The sequence below is a fragment of the Epinephelus lanceolatus genome, chromosome 8 (assembly GCF_041903045.1).
Source record: "Epinephelus lanceolatus isolate andai-2023 chromosome 8, ASM4190304v1, whole genome shotgun sequence".
NCBI classification, from domain to species: domain Eukaryota; kingdom Metazoa; phylum Chordata; class Actinopteri; order Perciformes; family Serranidae; genus Epinephelus; species Epinephelus lanceolatus.
The window spans coordinates 19139315-19148603 of NC_135741.1; positions in this window are offsets into that span (position 1 = coordinate 19139315).

Consider the following 9289-nt stretch of genomic DNA (forward strand, 5'->3'; position numbering starts at 1 on the left):
AAATAAAATCCAGAGTCCTCTTGTTCTGAGACTGAGACAAGACTGAGCAAAAATGCATTTGAGTCCAATATGATACTGAGACCTTTAAAAAGTGGTCTCAAGACCAACACTACTACATCCTATTATTGTGTAATTGTTATCATTCAACTGTTCAGCTTGGGTGTCTAACTCTACATTTTCTAATTTATTTTTGTAAGCTGAAACCATTTCTTTCAGTGGAAACGAAGCTTTTATTTACTTTAATCTCACAGATAAGAAACAATAAATTATGTAGAAGATAAAGCCTCCACAAAAATAGCATTTTAAGTCTTGTGTGTAAATTATCCTTCAGGGATTTATACTTCGCACTACAATGTAAATGCCATAGGCTTGTACTAATAATGTTAGCATGTTATATTTGTTTGGAGAGCGTGTTTAGTATGATGGTTGTTTTGTCTGTGAACCTTGTGATGGAGCCAAATTATGTATGGTTACCTTTGTTAAATGTTGTTGTCCCTGGTTTTATATGAGAAGAGGAAAAGATCGCTAATTGCTAGGCTAATTAATAGTGTAAAATGCCTCAGACTTGTTCTAATAACGTTAGCATGTTGTATGTTGTTGTTTTTGGAGAGTGTGTTTAGTAGAAGACAGTTGCTTTGTCAGTGAACCTTGTGAGTTGTAATGGAGCCAAATTGTGTGCCGTTACCTTTGTTAAATGTTGCTGTTGTCACTGGATTTATATGAGATGAGGAAAAGTTAGCTGGTTGGTAGGCTAATTTATACAATGTAAAATGCCATAGGCTTGTATTAATAACGTTAGCATGCTGTATTTGTTTGGAGAACGTGTTTAGTGTGACAGCCGTTTTGTCAGTAAACCTTGTGAGTTGTAATGGAGCCAAATTGTGTGCCATTACCTTTGTTAAATGTTGCTGTTGTCCCTGGATTTATACGAGAGGACGTAAAGACTGCTAGTTGGTAGGCTAATTTATACAATGAAAAATGCCATAGGCTTGTACAAATAACGTTAGCATGTTATATTTGTTTGGAGAGCATGTTGAGTATGACAGTTGTTTTGTCAGTAAACCTTGTGAGTTGTATAGGAGCCAAATTATGTAGCGTTACCTATGTGTTGTCCCTGGATTTTTATGAGAAGAGGAAAAGATTGCTAGTTGCTAGGCTAATTTATATAATGTGAAATGCCATAGGCTTGTTCTAATAACGTTAGCATGTTGTATTTGTGGGGATAATGTGTCCAGTAAAAGACAGGGGCTTTGTCTGTGAATGCTGCGAGTTATATGAAAGCCAGTTTGGGTACTTGTTTCATATTGTCTCTATCAAGCCATGTTTAATGTGTGCTTAATGTGTGTTTTAAATCAACTAAACTTTACGGCACTTCACTGAAACCTCTGCCACACAAGTAAATGTGCGTAGGCTACAGTGTAGGGTCTGCTGAACAACTATAAATCCTGCTTCATAGTTAAATACAGGCCCATGTGTCTGTTAGCTCTTATCCTCAGATTTTCCTTATTAAGCGAAAATATTTGAGCATTGATCGGACATAAACTCTTGATGGTGTGTTTCTAGGTGTTACATGGATAGAAATTTTTATGTATACTCTCGTTTTTTTCTGATGTAGAGTGCTTGTGATGAACCCAGGTGTATCCTTACAGCTTGTCACTGATTATCAGGTGTGGGGTGTATCTGACACTTGTGTTGAACTGGCTTTGAGAAAATAATCTAGGTATTAAAATCATTTGAGCTCAGTGTGCGGCTGTCTGTTGTACAAATTGCTTAAAGTACGCCTGAAGATGATTCAGTCACTAGTTTATTTGTTGCTTGATTGAAATATCACTATACATACAAATTACTTACATGATCAAATAAAAACATGAGGTCCAAACATTATTCCATGTGCAGTACATTTCCATCAGAACATAAATAAAATTACTAAGCAACACAGCCGTGTTCCTTCAGGCAAGTACACACCATACTCAAGATTCTGCTGTCTGTGCCAGTAATGAATTAAGATCATTTCAGTTAAGCTCAAATTGTGAGTCTGAGGACATAATATAGTATGTGTGTTTCATTTTGTATGCCCGTGCCCCTACAGTACAGTGAGCAGAGTAAAAGTCGTGAGATGGTTTTGGCAAGCTAACGCTGTACAGAAAATTCTTTAGCATAAATTCCTAATACTGTATAGATGATATTAACTGGAATGTGGATTCATTGAAACACAAATGTCTTGTCCTTATCCCATACTCACATGCACGTTCACAAACATATTGCTTTTCTATCATGTAAAATCAATACGTATTGCAGGATGTTGAGTATTTCTGTGGAAGTGTTTAGCGTAATGACCACGAGCAACATTCCTCCCTCTGTTGCTCCTCACGTACCTCCATCCTTTCTCCCACACCCTCAATTTCTCCCTCCCTCTTCTCGTCCTTACTCCCTCCTTCTTGCTTTCTCTCTCTCTTCACACACACACACACACACACGCTCTCCCTTTCTTCAGCTTCCTCACAGTCCAGATGGCCTAGCTGCCCCCACACTCACTCCCCCACATACACTCACTCCATGCACTCCACCCCACTCCTCCTCTCCCCTACGGGAACAGCACTCCCTTTAGAGGAGTAGACCTCATCCCCCCCCCACCACCGTCAAACACCACTACCACTGTGCTCACACACACATTCACAATGTATACACCCCCAACAAACACACACTCTTCAACACATCTCTACTGTCCCTCCACAGACCACAGGCTTATATACGCCTACTCACACACACACTGACGCAGAAGATCTCGTTCACAATTCTCCTCTTCTGCAGCACAATGTCTGACAAGAGTATAGTAGGACTGCTGGTATTGTAGGTGTGATATATGGCACAGTGAGACGTGGACACAGCCTGCCTGTTCTTGGAATTTTTGTGCTTTGTTCTTGTTGTTTTATTCTTCTCATTCAATCCCACAGAAAAAAAAACATCATTATCTCTTCTGATAATTTTGATAAAGAAAACACTGCTCACCGACACCTTGCAGTGGTGACTCAGCTGTTGCTAAGCAGAGACTTTTGAATGTCTTTCAATGAAGTGCACGTGGTTGATGACAAGACAAGACACTGGCATTGCCGGGAGGACTGCCAAGAAACCTATCACGAGTGCAGACCTACCTGTGTAGCCACAGTGCGTGGTGCAAACATGCCTACGTACACTCGTGTTAAACTTATCTTTATAATTAGCTAGCGGGGAGGTCAGGCACGGAGCAGCAGAGAGAAACGGAGAGAGATGGTTGTCAGGGCAGAGAGAGGTGTGACTACTTCAGTACGAGCGAAGAGGACTATTGTTGGAGTGCGTGCTTGTGTTGATTGGCCGGGGAATAAAGGAGAAAGAGGGGCGAGTTGGTGTATGAGCGGAGTGTTTTCTAGGGCCTGGTGTGTGGTGCTGCTGGTGGTGTTGAGGGGGGGTGTAGGCCAGGGGAGGAGGGTGTGGTTAACGGTTGTAGCGCTCGCAGGAAGCCGTGAGGCAGGGAAAAGGGAAGTGAACCACCCCCACACTGTTCCAAGGCCGCGGCGGCGCTCTCCTCGGGGCTGGAACTAACTGACCTCAGCTCAAAGCTCCCACCACACCTTTTAACCCTCTACACACACACACAAACACACACACACACACAGATGATGCATGGTCACTTGCTCACATAAACAGAGATTGACAAAGTAGATGTCAGCCATCATGCACCTTTATTTCTCATATATGTATGCGTCAAATAGGTTACACACACACACACACACACACACACACACCACACACAAGGCTGTAGGTTTTGTTTCAACATTTGAGGACACACACACATAAAACGTGGAGTTTGGCAGTCCCCTGCCAGAAAATTTTAAGCATCAAACACTTAATTTCTTGCCTTCTGGTGAATTTTTAGGCACCAATTTGTCACTTTTCTGCATCAATAAATGGTGTGAATGTCTTAATTTTTTTCAAAATAAAAGTCCTCTGCTATGTTTTAATTGGGGGTACACATTTGTACATATTCTAAATACTGAGGGGGACGTGTCCCTTGTGTCTCTCTCTTGAAATCTACAGGTATACCCATACAGAACAGAACACAGAACACAACAGTGACATACAGTTAAAGATAATTAAATATTTATTGAGATAGATTAACTATCTCAAGCTATTTTCACATTTCTTGATATTGACTTTTCATACCGAGGCAAAATCCACTGTGCCTGGAAGCTAAAAAATCTGTTTAAAAATAAATGTAAAATTTAAATATGTTCCTCCAAAACATGGCAGTTTAATAGTTTGTGCTATTAAAGCAACAGCAAATGATCTGATCATGTATTTTACTTTTAAACCAGTGGCAATCTGATAATAGATCACCTTCCCTTTTCTCTCGTGACATGAGCTGACCTGAACCTCACTGAGCCACAGACTGCGCTGCATGCCAGCCGCCTTGGCTCACATTTGGCCACCGTGTTCTGGCTTTTCAGTCCACGCCACATGTTCGTTCGGCTCATTCATTCCCGGCCAACTGACCCCGAGCGACGTGGCTCAAACCTTTCAACCCGCGGTCGGCTGACTCACAAACAGAACGCTGTGGGGCAACAAAGGTTAAAGCTAGGAGGAAACGGCATGAAAAGACACACACATACACACACGCTGTGCTTGTTGCAGTAATTCAGACGTTTATTCTTAATTGAGATAAACAGAGTAAAATACAGGTGTCAGAAATAAATATGTTCCCTCCTCCAGCCGTAAGATGAAAGTCAGCGTGTAATGTAATATGAGCGTCAGTGTTCACCGGTGTGACCCTGGTCATCGTGGTTGCACATTATGTTACCTTGGTGACTGGGTTTAATCTCTCCACAGAGAGCCGGATCCCAATCTGACCCTTAACCCCAATGAAAGAAAGGTCACTGGGGTCACACACTCCTCTGGTCCATTTTGCACACCACCATTTCCCTCTGAAAGGGTGTTAAAAAAAATCTGTTTTCATGGGCGACAGAAAGCTGATGCGAATTAATTGTAACAAAGTTGCCCTGATGGGATTACTGGAAACCAGTAACAAAAAGGGAAACAAAAATAACAAAGAAGGCAACACTCAATTATCCTTTGAATATTAGCCGAGGGGTGACATGGGTGCACCTGCTGTCTCTTTGGACCCTTTTCATGAAGACCTATAAGCTAAAACAATACCTGAAAACCCCCAATATAGGCCAATATAACCAGTGAAGGACATTTATAGCACACGATCAAACCAGAAGCACATGTCGTACGGCGCTGCCAAAGCTCACATCCAGTCAGTTTTTAAGGCCACATCAATATTTACACCCCCTCTAAAAAATCACGAGATGCCTCATTTCTAATCTCTGCAGAAAAAAAAGGCAAAATTCTCAGATGCCAAAATGTATTCAGAGGTTACATCTCTGTTTTTTCCATCATTATCTGTATGATATTCTCGTGTGTGAATATGGGCCATACATACTCTCTGAGGAGTGATATAAATCTGGAAATAGAAAAGTGCTTTATTATCAGTTGCGGGGATAGTTAGAGAAAAATAGAGCTGGAAACTACATCGTACTATATTTAAAACAACTTTGGTGAGATTTGATTGGATATGTCAAGGTTCCCCCATTTCATTTTGCACTTCATTTTATACCTGGGATTTTTAGATTGAATTATATATTAATCTCTGCGAGAGGTCAGAATATAAAAAGATTGTGTTCTCTTTAAAAGGGGTGTACACATGCCACCGTGCAGATCTCACCAGCAATAAGTTCTTAAAAGCAACACTTTCAAAAACATCCTTCCCAGGGTTGAATGCTGTTTTGTTCAGTTTCCTGCTGAAATTTATTTTCACTGAATTTGTGATTTTAATGATGAGTTCAAAAAGCAAGGAGACAATGAAACAGGAGATGTAACAAGCGGCGAGTCCTCCAGGCTGACAACTGAGCGACTAGAAAAGTCTAGAAGTCATCTTTGAGAGGAGAAAAGGAAGCTGAGGTGCTACACGTGTGCAAGATTAGAGATGCTGCAAATGCTGCGACGAATTTGGAAGAATTATCTGTGGATCATTTTAAGAAAAATAGGTGTAACAAATATTTCCCTGCACAAGTGATGATTTTATTTTATCTTGCTTAATATTTTATTTTGAATAGTTTGGTATTTTCATGTAAAACTGCACATTTTGATTCAGTAAATGCTGAACTAGCTGCATTTATGTTAGAAACTGGTAAAACAATAATTCAAACCTTTTTACTTTTAAGCATTTTTTTTTAGTATTTTTAGGCACTTACTTTTTAATCTCCATAAAGAAATGTATGCATATATGCACTGATTCCTTTTGCACACATACAAATATAGACACACATGAACAGTAAAATGTGTTTCCTGAAACTAAATCAAATGTACAGGTATGCAGGTGCACATTCAACATGTTATATTTGAAATTTATATAAATTGCTCCACAGGATTTTTGCAAATTGTTGATATAAACTAACAAAAGGAGTATCATTTTATATTTACCTACACGTCTCATGTACAGTATCGACTATGAATATCCTTATTATACAATATATGAGTATATAAATACACATTCTTACCCTGCAGCTTGTCATTTTTTGGGCGTCTTTTCTGCTCTGAAACAATATGATCATCCACAGAGATGGTTTCTGCAGACGTCAAATAAGAGCAGCACAACTTATTAATGGCTTTAAACTCAGATGGGATCAAACAACAGTCTCAGCGTGGGTAAATACATCATTATCAAAAATAGTACTTTGTCTCTGTGTTTTAAAATAATACCATACTTTAGCTCCGGCAGCGTGTGTGTGTGCCAGTTGTTAAGATGTGAAAGCAGCATGTGAGGTGACCTTTAACAAGTCTATTTTCTATAATTTTCAGTAATAAGGTAGCCATTCTTGAAGACATAAAAACAGACTCATCGGCCGGGCGATTCAAGTGATTTAGCTTTGAGATTAAAATATAAATTACCTCAGTCATGTCTACAGGCAGGAGCAGCCTGTGCTCTGTGGTTAGTGTGCGTACTGCTCCCTCTACTGGTGAACAGGCAGTGTTGTTATGTTGGAGGGAACTGTTGCTCTCAAAATTACAACTGTAGAGTTTTATGTGAGGGGAAGTGACATTGAATATTGGCATTTACAATACATGGAATATGCTTTTTTTCCTTTAGAGCTGATGAGCATATTCAACTTGATTCAATACATATGAGATGGATGGAAATGTATATATATTCAACAATAAAGTAAGTCAAGTTTTAGCCATAAAACGAGATTTATAAATTAAACAAGTGATGAAATACGGAAAAAAAGAACACTAGTTGTCCATCTGATCTGGTGCTAATTCAAAACCTCACTCCAGCACAGCTCAGGCAGGTTTTGGTGCCTGTTTTGGGGGGTATTCCTCCTGTAATCTGCTGAGGTGAGTTAGCTTTTCATGGGCTGACGAACCTGAGATTGAGCCCAAAATCAACATTCTCAGGCTGGACAGTCCTTGAAAGAACCACTCAAGAGTTAAAGCAGGAGTTAGTGTGCTGTTCAGGCTGCAGTGTCCGCACTGAGCGCAACTCCTTCGACAGAAACAAAAACAATTGATTAAAAAGATGCAATATACAGATTTGTGTTTGAAGATTAGTCTGCTCCAGACATGTTAACACATCTGAAAATGTGCATCTTCTGGGTGTTACTGTTTTCTGCATAATAAAAGTTTTCAGATGCACAAAGATCCACTTTGAACTTGAACTATTAATTCACACTTTACTTTCCTCTTGTCTAGATGATTGCAGTTCCCTCTACACAACGGGCCGTCGTCACACATCACACCCGTTCATCAATTTAGAATAAACCAAAAGATCCTGTTGGTAACATATAAGGAACCCCCAGTTACATTTCTCATCTCCTCGCTCTTATTTTTCTTCTCAGCCCCTCCACTCCTCAAATCTCAGCCTTTTATCCACCTCACGGTCCAACTGCAAAACTAAAGGTGATAGTGTGCAAGCTGTTTTACCGCCAACCCTCTGGAACCTTCCTCCCCAAACTAAATCTTTGCGAAAGCTTCTAAAAACCTGTCTTTATAGAGTTTCATTTCTGTTTTATGTCTTTGTTTTAGTCTTGTCTGTCTCTCACTGGGCTTTGTTTTATATTGTAATTTAACCTGATTTATTCATTCATTTATATTTTTTATGTGTGAGTGTGTAAAGCACTTTGTAACAGTGTGTTTTCAAAGTGCTATAAAAATAAAACTTACTTTATGGCCATATAGAAGAGAAATAATATATGATAATACTGTTGTCCACTACTGTAAGTTGTTTGCTGCCTTTTTTAAAAACTGTAATAACAGTATCTGTTCAAATAAGCTGTACTGTTTAATTTTTGTGACCAAATTAGACTATTTTCTTGTTGCTGTGTTGTAAAATTGTTAAACAAATAAACCCATAAATTGAAATTTAATGCACATTGATAATTAGGATTTTGGCGCCAGAAAAAAAATCATTTAATGAGAAAAAAATTGAAAAAATTAACTTAAAAATAATAAATCATTTGAGTAACATCAATGATTTTTGTTCATTCTGGTTATATAATTTTAAATCCTCCTGTAAAAAAAAAATACCAGTAGGTCTGCATCGTTATAGGGGGACACAGATGCTGTTTCCACTGTAAAAAATGTCTTATTAAATAAAAAGAGGTTTTTAATCGCAAATTCCAATAACCATAGTTAAAACATTTAAACAACATATCTGGCTCATGCGTGTGGAAAATTTCCCATTCAGGAAACTCAGAGCACAATATCAGAAGTTTAACACCACATCTGGCTCTGTGTTGTTAGCTAACCTGCACTGAAACCACTCAGAGAGCAATTAAACACTCCAGCGGAGCCTAATGCACAAACTGCATCTCATACTAAAAACATCTAAATCACCCCGGCCTGACTTTATGAGGATAGTCCAGTCTCTTAGAAATGTTACTCTCGTGATAAACTATGCAGATGGAGAGCACAGGCAAACACACACACACACACACACACACATACACAGAAAGAGAATGAAAAGAGAAAGAGGGAGAGAAAGGGAAAGACAATACTTTACCCTCTTCAATCCAAACCCTCCTCTCATGATTCAGAAATACTTCACCGTCTGAATTATTCATCCTCAACTATCTGCATTAAGCCACTGTGCTGTGTTGGCCTACTCACACCATCACTTCAGCATTTACAATCCAGACACACTCACTGCCAGATAGCACATTAACCAAACAAATAACAGCCATAAATACATAGT